Below are 20,260 nucleotides of genomic sequence, written 5' to 3'. Positions count from 1 at the left end.
TGACTGTGGAATGCTGGACTGGTCCAGTATCAGTCGCTTGCATGTGCATGCGCACACAGTTTCAAACCTAAAAATATTCATTAATGGGAAAAAACTACGTTGTGAGAATATTTGCGATGGCACACAAATATGGTACTTATCACCATCTCTACAGTCTGAGTTTTGATTACATCACCATGCACCAGCAGGTGGGTAAATATGTTAATGAATTCATGTTTAATGTTTCCAGCTATACTCATTCTCTGTTCTATCAAGTCATCAGCAGTGCAGCATTGTTTAAGGTAATACCTGTAAAAATACTGTTTTGAATCATATTTTAGGGGCACCATCAAGTTCATTAATTGTGCATATATTTTCAAGATGCCTCATTTTTGAGAACAGTCTCAATTTGCATGCATCCTCTTTTCTGTACATACAGTATTTACTGTAGGCCTCACTCTGTTGGGTAGAGTTTGATGATTATTGTTTGATGTGGATGTTAATGAGCAGATATGTAATTTCTGTCATTTTTGACCTGACCAAAAACTGCAAAACCAAAAAAAGTAGAAGAAAAATCCTCTTAAACCCATGTGAGCACATGGGGCTGAACAGCCCTTCTGGTTCTGAATGGCTGACTCAGTCATTCAGAATAGACGCCATCAACATAATTTATTATTAAAATTATTCATACATTCTTTATTGGAAGTTTACAAAATTACACTTCAAGTACATTTATCCTATTTCTGGGTAAACAATCTAAATATAAAGTAGATCCAAAGTCACAATATGATCAAATATGACAACAAATGATGAAACAACAGAGGTGAGGTAAAAAGGTCACATTTGTATACAACAACAATTTTGATACTGTTTGTTACAGGAAAAAATAGGTATATTATCAGGTTAGGAAAAAATAATAATAATTAAAAATAACATAATGCCCAAATAATAACAGTGACAAAAAAACATAGGAATAAAATGTATAAGATAAAGTTGTATTACAGAGCTGGACCAAATCATTTCAGTACTGGAGTATTTAGACGTTCTTACTTTATTTATTATTCAGATGTTTTGCATTTTTAAGGCCAAAACTTTATTTAAATTGGCTAAATTAATCATTTAATGCCGTTAGATAGAAGTTATTGATAACAACAGATTTACATTGACAGCATTTAGCAGACGCTCTTATCCAGAGCGACTTACAAGAAGTGCTTTGTCTGTCTAGAGACAAACAGGTTAGAGAGAAAGGCTGTGACTCCTAACATTAGGTCTTTGATCAAAGCTCATGTCTGTCTCTGAATAAAGAACAGAAGTTGTTGTGGTTGGATAATATATTTATTTGTGCCACTTTCTGGCATCTGCAAATATAATAAAAAATACAGCGTGAAGAGATGTATTGCTTCAGCTTGCTAAAAGATCAAAGTAATGTATTATTTTATGAAAACATGACTATTATAAGACCGCTGGGATAGGCTCCAGCACCCCCCCGCGACCCTGAGGGAGAAGCGGCTTGGTAAATGGATGGATGACTATTATAAATGTAATTCAACTGGATCAAAAACAGAAATATGTAACAATACATGAATACAATACAGTACAAGAAGAATAGCACAGCATAGGACCAGACTGCTTTTTGTCATCAGCATTACTTTATGAAGATTGTTAGTTGGGCAAAAGAATAATATAAATGATAAAAAATAAAACTAACACACATTAAACATCAAAACTCATAACTACAAAAATCTCATCAAACAAGATTTGGCACTATTTGAATCATCGTGGGCTGGTGGTTAGGGAACCAGCCTTGTGACTGCAAGGCTGCCGATTTGATCCCCTGAGCTGACGGACATGACTGAGGTTTGCTTATTAGTAAATGAAGTTGTTCAAATCATGTATGAAAGTTCTGACAGTCTAAATGTGTTCAGATCCTCTTCTGTCTGCACTCCTTAGAACCCAACCAGGGGTTTCTGTGGTTACTGTTCTGCACTGAAACAGCAGCAGTTTTCTTCACAGACCTACAAGAGAAAAGCGCTTTATGAATTACATGTTTGTGTATAATTGACAGTCTACAAAAAGCAGATTTTCTTCATTTGACATGTTTTTGCTGTTAGAACCATCCACTCTACTCACAGCAATATCAGTGTAATATATTATAAATCAAATTTCCCTTGCTTGTTTTTAATGAAGAAGTTGTCCATATATGGAAAGAAAGCAGCAAAAACAGCCCTTTGAATTAATTGTCTCTGTGACGTCACTAAACTCCAGCTCATTTACTTGAACCAACTCATTCAGAAGCTTTTATTTGCCAGAATCAAATTACTGTGAATGTTTAAATTGTATTTTAAACACGCTCAGGTTTCTTTACTGACTCTGATTGTTTAGGCATTACTGTCGTCTGGAGATCGAGTCTAGGCTTTAATAAAGCTCTGAAATCTTCTGTCTCATGCATCATTTAAATTACAGGTAGAGTTTCAATTAATGAATTAGTTTGTTAACAATGTTGGCATTTGTGAGCTTTAAGATATTAAGGATCCTCAAAATAAAAGGTGGCCAACATTGTCGCTGTTTAAAGGCTACAGTTCACAGAGAAGCTCCCACATTAGATGTAAACGTCTCTGACACCTACTTCATATCACCGATGATGATCAGAGAACATTTATTGAATGTAATTTAGATGAAGGAAACTTATACGCAGCTCACGGTCATCACCCACACTATGTGTGTATGTAATAGAACAGGGAAAAAATTAGACACGAATACCACGACATTAAGTACTTGTGTAATTACATATTTGTCTATAACATTGTAGACACTGTTTTCATTCATCGTTTCTTTTAAATCACCATCTTCATGTTTTTGTCTCAACATGTGAATAAAGCACATCACTGGACGCTGCACAATTCGTCTTTGGAGTACAAAGAAATTCATTCAAATCTGTTCAAATCATTTATTCATCAGTAACGTTTGAGTCACAAGGTAGAGCAACAGCCAACGCTGTGCTACTACAGTCAGTCTGATGTGTTCTTCTAAAAAATGGGCAGGTGGTATTGCGCACCTTTTTCATGATGTTCCAGGTTTTTCAGCTGAATCTGGGAGTAAGTCACGTCATTTGTTTGTGTCGCTCCTTCATCTGAAAGAGAAATCAATTTACATTAATACTAAAACCAGTTAAAGAGAAAATATATCTGTTACTGTAGAGATGCAGTTCTTACCGCTTCCTCTGTAGCTGTTTGTAGTCATAATCTCAGCGTAAGTGTCATCACTGGGCTGAGCTGCAGAATCACCTGGAACAGAAGAAGTTACTCATCAGAGACGCCACTGTGTTCTCACATCATCACAGACACCTCACTTATAAACAAGTATTAATGAACAAGAGGAAATTTAGTCGCATTCCTGTTAAATATGAAATCAATAATCCATAAATGTGATCACAGCTTATTACAGAGTGAATGAGATCTTTTACTGAAACAGTGTAACTGCTATAAAAACTAAATCCTAGTGATTATGTTAGTCATGCAAACTGAGCAGCCTGCAGTGGTGGGTTTCCTGAAAGAGACCCCCCAGACACTGACAGATGCTGGCTTTGGTTGGTGTTCTGCTGATTTCCAGTAGAGGGAGCCAGAGATACATCTTTGAATAAGAGATTCAAACTATACTTCTATATCAGTGCCAGTACAAACAGCTCAGCTCACAGAAATCTGTCTTTACTCAGCTGCATAAACTCATACAGGACAGAGGAAGTGTGTCTTCAAACCTTTGCTCTTCTTGTAACAGCAAATCAGGCCCAGTACGATGATGAGGAGCAAGATTAGACTCAGTCCCACTGACACTCCGACTATTACACCAGGACCTGAAGCTGGAGAGAGGAAGATGAATTTGAAATATGAATTAATTTGTATTTAAACAATGTTGTCCTGTTCAGTGATTTATATACTGCGTTCTGTTACTTTCAAATATCTCACTTCTAGACTCGTCCATAAAACCTTAACCCGTCTCAGATGGTCAGCTTATGCTTTCTAGTACAAACTCTTCTTTTTGTCTTTTTCCTTTGCTCAGTAACGGCGTCTTGACAGCTGCTCATCTGTGGATTCTTTTCAGAGCTGAAGGAAGAGAGGAGCTTGTTTTTCGGTTGATGAACAGTTTCTCAGTTTCTACCCACAGGCTGTCAGGCTTCTGAAGAAGCTATGAAGCTGTGGTTTCTTCCCCAACTACCATTTTCAGTCAGTCACTTTGTCATTATTACTGTATCATATCATCTCTATGGACAATAACACTTTAACACTAAGCCACTATAAAGAACAGTAACACTGAGTCACTCAAGTCACTTTAAAATGCATATCGTCTCCAGATTTTCTGTATATTTCACTATATCTTGTGTATATCGTCTCTATATTTTGTGTATATTTCACTATATCTTGTGTATATCGTCTCCAGATTTTGTGTATATTTCACTATATCTTGTGTATATCGTCTCTAGATTTTGTGTATATTTCACTATATCTTGTGTATATTGTCACCAGATTTTGTGTATATTTCACTATATCTTGTGTATATTGTCTCTATATTTTGTGTATATTTCACTATATCTTGTGTATATCGTCTCTAGATTTTGTGTATATTTCACTATATCTTGTGTATATCGTCTCCAGATTTTGTGTATATTTCACTATATCTTGTGTATATTGTCTCCAGATTTTGTGTATATTTCACTATATCTTGTGTATATTGTCTCTAGATTTTGTGTATATTTCACTATATCTTGTGTATATTGTCTCTATGTTTTGTGTATATTTCACTATATCTTGTGTATATTGTCTCTAGATTTTGTGTATATTTCACTATATCTTGTGTATATTGTCTCCAGATTTTGTGTATATTTCACTATATCTTGTGTATATCGTCTCCAGATTTTATGTATATTTCACTATATCTTGTGTATATCGTCTCTAGATTTTGTGTATATTTCACTATATCTTGTGTATATTGTCTCTATGTTTTGTGTATGAGCATTGATCATTGAGCTTTGGTGGTCTATCTTTTTTTTTTGTTTTTTTCCCCACTTATGCATGAGGATTACCTTGTATGTAACTTCCTAAGAAATATCTCTTGAAAAAATTAATTGCTTGTACTTAAAGGCCATTTTGACTGTAAATTAAATGGTAAATGTTTATATTATGGGTCACACATTAATTGATAATTATGTGCTATTCAGTACTAAAATACTCATTCATGTATTATGTACTTGCTTATTAAGCATTAGTTACAGATTAAACACTTAGCAATTGAGTACATTGTTAATTGATAGTTTAGTCATTAGGTCACAGCTTATTTAACTCTCCTTCACCTCCTCATATTCTGCTGCCTCTCTCTACTCACAACTGTTTCTACATGTTCATCATGAATTCCTCATTACTTAATGCTACTTAACCATTAATTGCTACTTTGTGTGTCCCTTCAAGTGAAGCGATTACCTTCACTACTAATTTACTAATTGTACTACAAATTCATGATTAAAAGCAGCAGAAATACATTTCACTGTGAATCACTGTAGAAACTGGACACACAGGTCAGGCCTACAACACAGGCTGCCTGACATATCGTTGTGGGGACAAAACCTTGTATCTCCAAAATGGTAAATTTACAGGAGACAGTAAATACACACTTTGCTTTTAATGTAAGTCAATGGAGCCAGACCTTTTCACAGTCATTTAGGACTGAAATTTACACACAATTTAAATTACAACAGACATTTTCAAAATATGTCAAAACCTGTAAAATGACAAAAACAGAGATACAAGGTTTTGTTACAACAGCAGCGATATGTAGATAGATATGCAGTGACCACAAGCCACAAGCATTCTTTTTGAATTGATACCATGGAAAACCAATTTTGGATCATTGATGAAATGAAGTATGAAGGACTTTCCAATCAATAAGAAACTGAAGTGTCCAATTTATTGCATAGAATCATTTAGAATAAAATTTGATATTGTTTGTATATTTTCTACTTTACTGGAGGGGAGACAAAAACAAGTAGAGAGAAATTAAGATATCAGTTACTGTTCAAGTCCTAATTATGAGTTCATAGTTTAATTAGTGGCAAGAATAATGACTTTACTGGGAAGAACACAAAGAAGTAGTTAATTAATATCAATAATTCCGTAGATTAGTTAACAGAAAATTAACATATGAGTTGTTATTTCTCACATTATTTATATACGTAAACATTCATCAGCTCACTAGCAGGTAAAAAAGCAGCTATAAGTGCACAATTAATGAATAAATAAGCTGTGAACTAACGACAAACTAAACTATCAGGTAACAGTTTACTCAACTACTAATTACTAAGCACTTAATCAGTAACTAATGCTCACTTAGCAGTTAATTAATGTATAATTAAGGTGTATTTAAGTACTTATTGTTATCATACAGCATACAGTTATCAATTAATTTTCAACATTAAATGGGTGGATGGTCTGTAATACTGTAATGAATCAGTTTAACAATCAGGATATGCTGATTCACATTAATGAACTGCAGAGTATCTCCTGAGCTTCTGCCGTCTTCAGACTTTTACATGTTTCACACTTTAATAATTCTTTCCATTCCCTATAAAATATCACTCTTACTCACCAGTAACGTTTACCCAGAGTGCATCACTGTAGTGTGTGTAGTAGACTGGGTTTCCTCTGCCAGCTCTGCACCAGTATTGACCTCCATCAGAGAGACTAACTGAGCTGATGGTGTAGACATTGGTGATGGTCTCGTTCTCAGAGCTCTGTGTGTGTTTGGACCAGTAAAACGTCCATCCAGCAGACTGATGGAGTTTACAGTACAGAGTCACTGTGTTTCCTGTCAGTGCAGCTCCTTCAGGGTTTGAGGTGATTGTAGGTTTGACTTTTACTGCTGATGAAGAACAAAGTTCAGCTGATAGAATTTAGACTTTCAGCTTCATGTTATTTAGAGATGTAGCAGTGTTGGTTTAATGTAACACAGACAGCTTATGTTCAGTGTAACACAGGTCATGGTCAGTTGTTGAAGACTGAGACCAACTGACTGAACAAGTGGACTCAGGTGAGCTTCTGTTTAGTCAGAATGAAAATCTACAGACACGTCAACCTTTTGCAGATCAGACTGGACACCCTGGACTAAACAAATCTGCTGGTGTGACTAATGTAAACACGGATTCCTCAACCCATTTTTTGTTCACTTTAAATTGGCCAGCATTCATATTTTGTCCATTTTAATCATGTAAGTCTTCACTGTCTTTTACAGTCAGTTTCTATGTTACATGTTACCAGACTTACTGCTCTGTGAGCTTCTGAATTCTTCTTTATATCTCAATGTTTTAGTCTGTTAGTGTTACAGATGCTACCAGGTTACCAGAACTAAAATGATGATGGACGTAGCAACAGTAACTAAGGAAGGCAGGACTTTCTCTGGATTTTGTAGTTGGTTCATTATTGCTGACCATGAGAACTTCTCTAATGCATAATTTCTCAAGATGATCGATCATCAGATATGGTGACCCAAATAAAATGCTTTTACAGTGCACTTCTGAGGTTCTCTTGTAGGACTGGAAGTGTCCAGTTTTAGACTAGACTCTATTTACACCAACAAACAAATGTTTTATTTCTATTGTCTGTGGTTAAACTTGTACTAAAGTTGTAGGTCAATGCAGAGAAAAACTTTATTTAATTCCAATGAATACAGCCTATAAGTTATTGATTGTTCAGGAGAAACTTCTAGTCAAAAGGAAGAGGAAATGCCAAGTAAGTGAAAAACCAGAAGATTCCTAAACTGGAGCTGAAAAATTATTATAAGATAAAAAGAAAACAACCGAGTTAAACATCAGATCTCAACATGATTGAATGTGTGACTTTCTGGAGGTTGAGAGAGAAAAATAAATACATTCAACTAAACTGGAGGAACTCAAAAAGGGGGGAAGCAGAACATTTTTCACTGCACTTCCAGAAAACCCTAAAACCAGCCCCACTGATATGTGTGGTTCATTATTTTTACATTTATTTTATTACAGTAATATATTTTTGACTGTTAATGACAGAAATACAGTGAGAAAGACGCCACACTCACCTGATACAGTCAGTGTAACAGCTGCACTGGTGTGTGTGTAGATTCGGCCTGTTGACTGTGTTCCCTTACAGGTATAATTACCTGCATGAGTCTGATCAACATTAGAGATTTCATATTTCTTCCTTTGAGCATGTCTGAGAAGATTATTATTCTTATACCATTCATAATTCCAGTCATCTCCACTTTCTATTTCACATGTCAGAGTGACTCTCTCTCTGATGAACACATGACCAGCTGGCTGGACGTTCACTGTAGCTGTTGGTCTCTCTGTTCAAAGACAATAAATACTTTTGGAATGTATATTCACCCTGAAGATTAATGAAACTATACAAAAGATTTATGGAATATTGTGAAATAATTTTAGAATATTTTGAACAGTCGTTCTAAACTAGTAAATAGTAAAAAGTAACTCAGAGAACATGACGGACCCCTCACTGTAATCCTGATGGGATCACTGTCCTGTGTATTATAGACTCCTCTGCTCACTGCACACCGGTACTCTTCTTCTCCTCACTAGACTCTGTTATACTGATTGTGTTCAGCTGATGCTGTAAATCCTGAGAGTCTTTCTTCCAGAAAAAGGTCCAGTCAGACTGATACGGCGTCTCACAGCTCAGAGTAACTGTGTCTCCAGTATAGACTGAGCTCTGAGGATCCACTCTCAGTCTGGGTTTACCTGTTGATATAAAATGATGACGTCAGCAGAGCCGCTTTACTCTTTATAATATAAGAGGTAGTTTATCATCCTAATCTCGTGATCTGAGACTAACGAGATGGATGTTTTTATTTTCTATAGTTACAGAAATTAAAGACAAAATTATATCCTCAAGTTTTCATTCAAAGGCCAATTATTACCATCAGCTGATGCTGCCTGAGTTTATGAGATGAGCTACATGTACTTCTGACATTTTAAAGGGGAATTTGCCAAACTCACCTGATACAGTCAGTGTAACAGCTTCACTGGTGTGTGTGGAGATTCGGCCTGTTGACTGTGTTCCCTTACAGGTATAATCACCTGCATGAGTCTGATCAACATTAGAGATTTCATATTTCTTCCTTTGAGCATCTCTGAGAAGATTATTATTCTTGTACCATTCATAATTCCAGTCATCTCCACTTTCTATTTCACATGTCAGAGTGACTCTCTCTCTGATGAACACATGACCAGCTGGCTGGACGTTCACTGTAGCTGTTGGTCTCTCTGTTCAAAGATGACAATATGATGAAAATCTGAAGAGTATCTTTAAAATCTGTATATTTGTATAATTTTCAAAAGGATTAACAGCTGATTTTAGTGGAATCTTTTGGTCTCTCTGCTCAAAGAAGAGTTTTAATGTAAATGGATTATTTTAACTGATGTGGAATTTAGACTGAAATCATTTAGTCTTGAATGACTCTATAGCTTAATTACTTTATAGTTTATTTTATTTAAACAGATCATTAATAATTCCAATTTTTCACTAGAAAAACATCCATAACACTTCCAGAACTTTACCAACTGTTTTCATAGTGAGTGTTTCAGTAGGGATTTTACTCAATAATGCTTTCTTATATGATTAGCAAGCTCAGCTCTGAACAGCTGGAAACACATACAACCATAATATTTTTCATTTAAGCACAAAAATCAACTTCATTCTAGAAAATGTGTTTCAGTGCTGACGATTCCTGATGTTACACTAGGATTTTCAGATTTGGGGCAAATTTACCTCAAAACAGTGAAAACTGCTCACCATGAGGGGCAGAGATGCAGCCTCACTGCCTGCTCTAAAATGCAGGGGCGTGGCTAAAATAAGGACCCCCTGTTACAGTAAGGACATGAAAATGAGGGACAACATTTCTGATTATTTTTATAATTGATCAAATGACTGTTTTATTAAAACGGCACCAAAGAGAAAATATGTAGACAAGTGTAAATGTAGAGGTGAGGGTTCAGGACAGACGCCTCTCAATAGAAAATCCCTATAAATGTTGATTTATAACTATTTATCTTATTACTAGCCTGGATTTATTACTTTACACTGGATTTAAATACATCAAAACAATCACTGTTAATATGTAATAATAATAATAATAATAATAATAATAATAATAATGATAATATATTAAATTAATATAATAAGTTATTTATTTATTTTAAATGGACCTTCAGTTTTATAGGATTTAGTGTAATGGGCCATTAATACTCTGAAAACTCATCACATTATTTATAAATTTATAGAAAACTGTGAAATAATTTTATAACATAATTAAAATGAAAATTTGAAAATGTAAAATTAAAATAACAGTCTTTCTAAAATCAAGTCATTGGTAAAAAGAAAGTAAACAGAAAACATGTCATACCTCTCACTGTAATCCTGATGGGATCACTGTACTCTGAATGAGAGTGTTTTCTCCAGGTTAAACACCTAAACTCTGTTTCTCCTGGATGAGACTCTGTTATACTGAATGTGCTCTGATGATGATTTATATCCTGAGAGTTTATCTTCCAGTAAAAGCTCCAGTCAGACGGATACCGTGGCTCACAGCTCAGAGTAACTGTGTCTCCAGTATAGACTGAGCTCTGAGGATCCACTCTCAGTCTGGCTTTACCTGCTGATATAAAATGATGACGTCAGCGGAGCCGCTTTACTCTTTATAATATAAGAGGTAGTTTATCATCCTAATCTCGTGATCTGAGACTAACGAGTTTAATGTTCCTCTGTTCTATGAATGAGTTTGTTCGGGCTGCACTGTAACTCCTGACTTTGTCTCTTTAAGACCCTTTTATCATCTTTGATCTATGGTGCATTGATAACTTCAGCTGCAGGGCTGTTTGTTCAGTGTGCTGCTGCTCTGATTTCTCTCAGAGGGAACGCTCATCTACAGGACTGTAATGGGGATTAAGAGCTCAGAGAGGTTCGTTTAGCAGGAATGTGACAGAGTGAGGAACCCACACTGCTGAATATGTGCAGAACTCCAGGTGCTGATTTCTCCTTTTCTCCTTTTTCAGCTCTTCTTTACTGCTGTGCTGCTCTTCACTGCCTGTGTCCGGATGGATAAGTGGTCAGTTCGGTCACTGATGAACAGAACTCCCATCTCTAAATGTACAGGGTGAGTCTGTTGATCATGGACAGCGTTCAGACTCCGGATTAGAGAGCAGTTTCAGGCCTGGTAGAACATCCGGGAGATCTGTCTGCAGCACAGCCTGGTTTTAATGATCTTCTGTTTATTATCATTTATTTTTATGGCTGATTTCAGGTTTTCTCTCTCAACACCGCGGCGCTTCACTGTGGCGTCTGGGACTCCGCCGCTCCGCACGCGCAGCCTGCGTGAAAGCGCCGGTCACTGAACAGCGGACTTTCCGCGCCGCTCGCGCCACACAGCCGCAGTATATGTAAATGAGGCCTGCGAGAATCTGCGCGTTGATCACGTGATATCGAGAAAGCCTTTATTCATTTGACCTGTTTCACTGTTTTCATTTTATACGGGTTACACGCGGCTTAGTGAATGTTCTACGTCATCAAGGCGTCATTAGTTTCATTAGTGACAGCAGCAGCTCCTAAGGTTGATAAACTGGTAGCCTGATTACATTTACATCATTTACAGGAAAAGCCCAATCAACTCTTTTGGAGTTGCTACCAGGGACACCTGAACACCCCCTAGAGCCCCTCTAGCACCAACCCAGAAGCAGCGGTTCCACCAACACAGCTGTGTAGTGAATGAGTCCTGAGTGGAGCTGAACTTTATGGAAATGAATCTCCCCAAATCTTACTAGGACAAATTTAGGGGCGATAACCTCATATAACCTCATATAACCTCATTTAAACATATATAACCTCATGTAACCTCATATAAACACATATAACCTCATATAAACACATATAAACATATATGACCTCATATAACCTCATATAAACATATATGACCTCATATAACCTCATATAAACATATATGACCTCATATAACCTCATATAAACATATATGACCTCATATAACCTCATATAACCTCATATAAACATATATGACCTCATATAACCTCATATAAACATATATGACCTCATATAACAATAGCATTAGGTAACAATAGCAGACAGGAGGACTTTGGATAAACTGCTTTCTATCATGAACAATGATATTCACTCACTTTACACCATCATCATGAGGCAGAGGAGTGTGTTCAGTGGCAGACTGCTGTCACAGAGCTGCACAACAGACAGACTCAGAAGATCATTCATTCCGAGAGCCATCAGACTCTTCAGTTCCTCCCATTGGGGACGGGAGGCTGCTGCTGACTGAGTTTAACCCAGTCACACTACATGGACATTATTCAACTACTCAACCGCTTAATTATTTATTCACAATTACACTTCCCCAACCTCTCTTACACTCAAGTACATTTACTCATGGTGTGGCATTCATATATTCACATATTCACTTTACAGAACTATATTTTTTACATGTACATATTAATAATTCTATGGCACATCAGTCACTTTTATAACCAATGTCGTTTGCACCTTGCACTTTGCTCTGTGAATTTATTTATTGGCTGTTAGAAAAATCTACTGCACTGCTCCATCTACAAATAGTTCTTTACCTTGTACAGAAAGTTTTTATACCCTTATATATTTTCTATTGTTCTGTGTTTGATAGATGTTGAATATGTTTCCTACTGTATTGTGTTGTTGCTGCTGGATGCCTAAATTTCCTTCGGGATCAATAAAGTATCTATCTATCTATCTATAACCTCATATAACCTCATATAACATCATATAACCTTATATAACCTCATATAATCTTATATAACCATGAATAAAAATTACTAGTACAAATCATCTGCACTTTTTTCTCATTAACAGTATCCTGTTATAGCAGGGCACAAACTGGGGGAGGCGCTGCTGCTCTAATGCAGTACTGCCTCTTCTGTACTACCAAAGATTGGCTAATGTAGCGTTTATCCAATCATATCAGAGCTCATAGGTTGTAAGCCAATCACATCAGATCAGGGGGCGGGTCTCTTATGCACTGCAAAGTTATCAGTGACGAGCTGAAGACAGGATTTTGGCTGAAGGCTCAGCAAGATAAACATTAGACCTTATTCAAGATCTATAATCTACAGAGAGACGGTGATGAACAGCCAATATTTCCCCCAACAATATGGATTTGTGGTAAATTATGGTCAGCATAGCTGGACATCCGTTTATTAGCAGTAATAAAAATAATAGTAAATGGCTTGATCATTATTTCCTTGAGTTCTTGTAAATCTGAGATTAATAAAGTTCGTGTATTTCTAAACACAGGAAGAGAGGGAGGAAATGATTAAGATTAATACTCAATTTAATTGAACTGAGAAAATCTAATATTTTCCACCGTGACCATGAAATTCTGTCATCTAGCTTATTAAACATGCCTACAGAGCAAAATCACGACCCCACACCCTGCAGAACAAGCTTAACCCCTCTATCCATGAACATCTACTGACGCCCCTGTTACCCACTTTATTACACAGTTCTCATCCTGTTCTGGCAGAGGAGAACCCATCACTCTGCCTTCTTGGTCTGTGAGCTTAATAACTCTACAGTGTCGTTTTTCCAGACTCTGGGATGATTTCAGCAGCGTTCCTGCATGTTAGCTACTTTCTATTAGCAGGATTTTTTATTGAAATTACAACAACGTCTACACATTTGGCTTTGATGATGCTGCCTCAGAGGTTTGTAACAGTGTTACCATCAGTCTAAGCTGATTTTCTAGAACCTGTTAGTGAATCTGCTGTAGCGTCTTTTAGGTGAAGCCATTTATGCCACCAAACGTAGATTTACATGCTGATTTAGTGGTCAGTGTTAAAAGCAGTCTTGGCCAATTTCTCCCATACCTCTCTCATTATATCATAGTTATGGCCTACAGAGTAGCCAACTTACACATCCTAACAAACAGGCAGTCGGTCTGGGTAGTTCAGCCTCCTGCAGAGATAAATACAGCGGCCAATAAGTCTATAAACAAACCACCTCTAAGGTCAGTAGAGAATCAGCCATGTCACTGCTGGTTGGATCATCTTGTATAACAAGCTTTTCCACAACGCAGACTAGACTACATAGACTGCATTACACAGACTGCATGACACAGACTGCATGACACAGACTGCACTACACAGACTAGACTACACAAACTGCACTACACAGACTGCACTACACAGACTACAGTACCCTGTCCTCCTCGCTGGTTGTGATAATGTTTGTGTATTAAATGTGGGGAATAAGATGAAAGTGTGTGTTAAAGTGAATTAAATACTGCAGTAGAATCAGGTAATGATTCACCTTGAGTTTGTCCACAGTGGATGAGCACAATCAGCACTAAAGCAGGAGAGGAACAGAGAACATGCTGCATTAGTGTGAAGTATTAGCTGGCATCACAGGTAGAATGAAGAAGTCTGAAAAAGGCCGTGCACAGCTGGACAATCAGCTCAAATCACACAGTGTGAGTAAGAATCAGAATCAGCATCATGAACAAAGCGCTCGCTCTTCACCATCACCATGACCACTGCACCATCACAGAGTAGAATTAAGAAAAAAACAATGTACATTTCAAAAGACATGCAATAAATAAATCAGTGAAAATCTACAGTTAAAACACAGGCCTGCTTTTAGCTCAAGAACAAATCCAACAGGTTTAAAGTGAAGACGGTTTTGGTCACTTTCTCTTGGTCCCACAGTCACATCATCTGCTGCGTTTGACAGCAATCTGACAGACATCTCAAGATTCCTAAAGATTCACACTAAACAAACAGTAAAGCTTGTTTTATATGATATTAATGAGCTTTTTATTGTAAAAAGTCTGTTACTGAGTGTAGGTGACAGAAGTCTCACCTCGGGTGGTGCAGCTAAATAAAATGGGACATCAAGCAAAATGGAGCTGCTAAACATCGCTAAGTGTAAAATAAATGAACATCCTCTACAGAGAAGACGCTTAAATACGACATGTAACATAATCTTCTGCACATTTTAACATGTTTTTATTTATTTGTAGATTTTAACAAATTGGAAAAGATAAACATGAAATATAAAATGTCGTAATTTCTGTTTTCTTTTTTTCCAGCGTGTTAAAATCAGCAAATAAACAGCCGCTGTGCATGAAACTGTGCAGAAGTGTGTTCTGTGTAAAGGAGGTGATCACTTTATGTTCTTTCACATGAAAAATCAAATGAACATCATTTTACTATTGAGCTAATCAGGCTAAAGTTCAGCCTCAGCACAGCTGATATTATATTAATAAAAGATTGGAGTTTTATAGAGTTTGTGTTTGCTGTGTTTGTTAAAAATCAATTTGCTAGACTTTTCAAGCTCTTACAGCCGGACCCTCAGCCTGATATAACTAAACCCACCTATCAGAGAAGTACAGACATCAAACAAAAGCAGCTGAATTACAGACAATCACTTTATCAATAACTTCATACAGCAGCACTGAATCTAATGAAGATATAAAGAGAAGCTTTACTCACAGAGCGGCACAGAGAGAGAACTGAGCTCCATACTGTCCCAGTAATGACTGACTGACTGTTCTGTGTTCAACACTCAGCATTTCCTGTGTCCTTACACACACAGTACGTCAGAGAGAGAGAGAGAGAGAGAGAGAGAGAGAGAGAGAGAGAGACAGAGAGAGAGAGAGACAGAGACAGAGAGAGAGAGAGAGACAGAGACAGAGAGAGAGAGACAGAGAGAGAGAGACAGAGAGAGACAGAGAGAGAGAGAGAGAGACAGAGAGAGAGAGACAGAGACAGAGAGAGAGAGACAGAGAGAGAGAGAGACAGAGAGAGACAGAGAGAGAGAGACAGAGAGAGAGTGAGAGAGAGACAGAGAGAGAGAGAGACAGAGAGAGACAGAGAGAGAGAGACAGAGAGAGAGTGAGAGAGAGAATTTTTTAAAGATAAAAAAAAGAACATCACAAATTTTACAGAATAATTAAGGTCAGACATTATAAGAGAACTAAGCCATTTATCTGTAGTGGAAAAAGCCATTTGGGTTTTATCAATTAGACTTGAGAAGAAAGAATTCCTGCCAAATTTCACACACACACACACATACACACACGCACACACACACACACACGCACACACACACACACACACACACACACACACACACACACACACACACACACACACACACACACACACGCCCACTTTCTAAGCCGCTTATCCTTCTGAGTCATGGGGGAGCTGGAGCCAGTCACAACAGTCACTGGGTGGAAGGCAGGATACACCCTGGACAGCTCGCTAGTCCATCACAGGGCAGACAGACAGAGATATGTCCACAAACACAATCACACCTGGAGGCAATTTAGCAAGTCCACCTGGCCAGACTGCCTGTCTTTGGACTGTGGGAGGTAACTGGAGCACCCAGAGGAAGCCCATGCAGACACGGGGAGAACATGCAAACTCCACACAGAAAGGACTCTGGTCGCCCAGCCTTCTTGCTCTTCTTGCTGTGAGGCGGCAGTGCTACCCACTTCTGACTTTAGAGCATGCTGGGGGGTCCTGGAAGGCCAGATTCCTGCACAGTTGGATGATTTCCCTGCTCAAACACACCTCATTCAACTAATTAGTCAGTCAGCAGTTTATCTGGAGCAGAAAACACCAAACTGTGCTGGACCCTCAGCTCAGCTCCACTGATTTAGACCAACTGAAGGTTTTATTAAACATGACCCTAAAAAACAGCAGGGATAGTTTCAGTTCCTCATTCACTGATGATGCCACTGCCACTAGAACAGAAGTCAGACCACAAACACATCTCACTCCTCTCTGCTCTCAGTGCTCAGATGTATTCTGGGTGTGAGTTTGGTTGATGGCGTGCACAGCAGTTCTACTAACAGGTTATAGATGTGTGAGCAGCGAGACGCTCCCATAGTTTTCTGTGTCTGTGGTTGTGAGTGAGATATTATAATAGAGTCTTCACTTCTAAACGCAGGGAGCTGCTGCATGAAACATTTTGTTACAAGATAAAAGTTTAGAAACACCTCATTGCTGTTCAATTCTGTTTAACTGATTCATGTCTGTTCACTGGATGATCTACTTTATAGGTGACTGTAGGCTGGTGCCAGTTCACTGCTGGCCAAAGTATGAGTGGGGTTCTTTCTCCAGTCACTGTAAAGGCCTTTACTCACAAACACATCAACACAGTCAGGTGATTTTTTTTTTGGAACTGAATAAATTAATTAGACCAGATGAGGAAGTGATAATTTCTTGCATGGTTGCTTTTTAATAATTATATCAAATTAAGAATAATGTGCCTTGGCTGGCGTTTACAAGTTAAAAGCACAAAACTGCAACAACAATTGCTTTTGTGTTATTATGGTCATAAAATACGAGTTTAAAGTGTCACAACAGTGACATTTAGCTAAAATGTTCTTTTTTTAAAGAAACACCACAATGGAATTCTAATGACTTTCAACCCCTCAGACAGAACTGTATTAAAGGCCTGCCTGCTTCTGTGATGGAGATCAGCTCATGGTCCAATATCTTGACAAACACCGTCTGTCGCTGTATTCACAAATGCAAGGTAAGACTTTTCTATGTGCAGCAGAAATGACTACGTCCAGAAACATTGCTGACCTCTCTGGACTCAAGTTCAACTGAAATGGACTCATGCACAGTGGAAACATGAACTGTGGTTTGACCAGTCAAACTGTCACATTGTTTATGGAAATAATGAACGTTGTGTTCTCTGAGTGAAAGAAGATTGTTATCGGTGTGATGTTCAAAACCGAGGGTCTGTCATGGCTGGGGTGGGGGGGCGGGGTGTTAGTGGGTAACTGGTACATCTGTGAAGTGTGAATAAAGTGTGAATGAGAGCAGAAAGATGTGAACCTAGATAAAACCTTCAGACCACAGAGGAAAGATCTGAGCGTGAGATCTGACTGCAGTGCAGCGTCCAGAGGAAGGTTAGTTTACCACACAGCAGCAAAGACACCAAAAGGAACAGACTCAGCGTTACGGCTGTGCTTAGATTTAAACAAAGGATATGAGCTTGGAAACTGTAACAGTATTGTTATAAATATTTGAAGAAAAGACTGTCATGTAATAAACGGGACTTCATAGCTTTGCATAAATGATGTAATAATTGTGAGTTTAAAAAAAAAACATCATTAGGTTTCAGGTCCTCATTTGGTTGATGTTACTACTGCAGCTTTATTAGAATAGAAATCAGACCACAGACACGTCTCTAGCTGCTATCTGTTCTCAGGCCTCTGAGACTAAATGTGGCTGATAAAGTGCACAAACATTTTACTCACAGTCTACAGAAACAGGATCAGTGAGATGTTCCCACAGTTTAGTATCTGTACGTGTGAGGTTTCAGGGTGAGAGGAGGAATTTACATTGCGAGATAAAATACTGCACATGATGAGCTGCAAATTACTCACCAAGCGCCAAGAGCCCTTTGAGGTCACACAAGGAGTAAGGTCAAATATGAGGTCAAATGGTCCAACGGAGGAGGTTCACTCCAGGCATACCGCCTCAATCGCCTTAAACCTTGGAGAAGCTGTTCCCTGTTGCTCTGGTGACGGCCGTCTCAGAGAAAGCTGAGCCGGGGCTGGAGGTTCGCAGCCACCCCTACAGATTAACTGAACACAAGAAAAAAGAAAATGCTTTGCTCCATCCGCACTGTCACAATGATGCTAAGCTCTGTTCTGCATAGACTGGCTGCCTGATCAATCAGCCTAGCTAATGATTCATCTTCCTCATACACTACAGAACCAAAAGTATGTGGACACCCCTAATTATTGAGTGTAGGTGGGTCAGGCACACACACTGCTAGCAGGTGGAGAAAATTAAACACATAGTCATGGAGTCTCTCTACACAAACACTGGCAGTAGAATGGGTCCTACTGAAAAGCTCAATGACTAAGCGGAGCACTGTCATGGAGCACCACTAAAGCGCACCACCACTGTACTCTGGAGCAGTGGAAACATGTTCTCCGGAGTGATGAATCACAACTCACTTTCTGGAAGTCGGATTGTCCAATCTGGATTTGGCAGTTGCAATTTACACAATTACATGCTTCCAACTTTGTCACAACAGTTGGTTGAAGACCTTTTCCTGTTCCAGCCTGACTGAGCCCCTCTGCACAAACTGAGCTCCATGAAGACATGGTTTGATGAGTTTGGTGTGGACGAGTCCAAGTGGCCTGCACAGAGTCTTGACCTCAACCCCACTGAATACCTTAGAGATGAACTGGAACTTTGATCGTGAGCCAGGCCTTCTCGTCATCATCCCGTTCTCTTCACTTGCTAGCTAGTTTGTTAACTGCAGCTGCTCTGACTAGATGCCTCAGTTGATGAACATTCCATTAGGTTATGATACAAAGTACAAATGTATAACTGATGAAATCTTGCGTAACAAACGTGATTTCCTGCTGAAAAAGGAACATTTTATTCACTCTCTGTTCAGTTTTTGCTAAATTTAAATGAACTCAATAACCAATCAATGTCTCTGTGGTTGGCATAGCAACAACCAGCATGACCTACTGTTTGTGTCCACCTTTGTCAATGTGACACAAATAAAGTAACAGAAGCTGTAGTAAAGCAGATGAGCTGTCAAAAGAGTTTCAACATGTGCCTTTAACAGTCTTAAATCAGTCTTTATCAGGTGATTATTCAGGCAAAGCCTGTTCTTTAGGAGGTTTTAGTATAAAGCACTGTTTTCCTAAAACTACTTCAGTTTTATCTTTTTATTTTCCCCATCAAGTGAAGAATAATGTTACAGGTGTTTACAAGTGTTGTTATCAAATGTGTAAGTATGTGTGTATATAAACACTCTCATGTCTTAATTTTTAATGTCAAAATACACTTTATAACTGTGTAAAACATTAGCATCAAAACTATGGAGGCATCTCTGGTTACAAAGATCAGTATATAAATCCATAAGCTATGAATAGACCTGCTCTGAACTTTATCAGTCAATCTCACGTCCAGAACACTCAGTTCTGCCTGTGAACCGAAAGATGTTAGATACGTGTTTGTGGACTCACTTCTATTCTAGTATAACAGCAGCATGTCATCATCTAATGAAACCTGAAACCAAATATTTATAGCAGACTGTTTTGATGAGAGGCCGCTGTTCAGTTTGGCTGTAATCATACAGGGTATCTACTGTGCAGGTATAGAGCGGTGCTCCAATATCCTGGACAATTTTATTTTAAACTTAATTTTAATAGA

The 20,260-nt window shown here is 38.0% G+C and overlaps 1 protein-coding gene and 1 long non-coding RNA gene across 3 annotated transcripts in view; both read right to left on the bottom strand.

Annotated features, from left to right (window-relative positions):
- Positions 1 to 20,260, bottom strand: part of LOC108416981 (B-cell receptor CD22-like) — a 60,105-nt gene that overhangs the window by 30,472 nt on the left and 9,373 nt on the right. The gene's annotated exons all lie outside the window — the stretch shown is intronic.
- LOC119262826 lies at positions 1,471 to 9,030 on the bottom strand. 2 transcript variants are annotated; one of them, XR_005129941.1, is made up of 6 exons: positions 9,008 to 9,030; positions 6,613 to 6,885; positions 3,734 to 3,835; positions 3,192 to 3,263; positions 3,035 to 3,109; positions 1,478 to 1,994 (listed from the first exon to the last, which is right to left on the bottom strand). It is a non-coding gene; the product is annotated as an uncharacterized LOC119262826 (long non-coding RNA). The 2 variants fall into 2 exon arrangements; XR_005129940.1 differs by lacking the exon at positions 9,008 to 9,030 and having other exon boundaries at positions 1,471 to 1,994; positions 6,613 to 7,156.

The sequence above is a fragment of the Pygocentrus nattereri genome, chromosome 29 (genome assembly GCF_015220715.1).
Source record: "Pygocentrus nattereri isolate fPygNat1 chromosome 29, fPygNat1.pri, whole genome shotgun sequence".
Lineage (NCBI taxonomy): Eukaryota > Metazoa > Chordata > Actinopteri > Characiformes > Serrasalmidae > Pygocentrus > Pygocentrus nattereri.
Note: the sequence above shows the minus strand (reverse complement) of the source record. Positions and strands in the feature narration are given on the sequence as shown.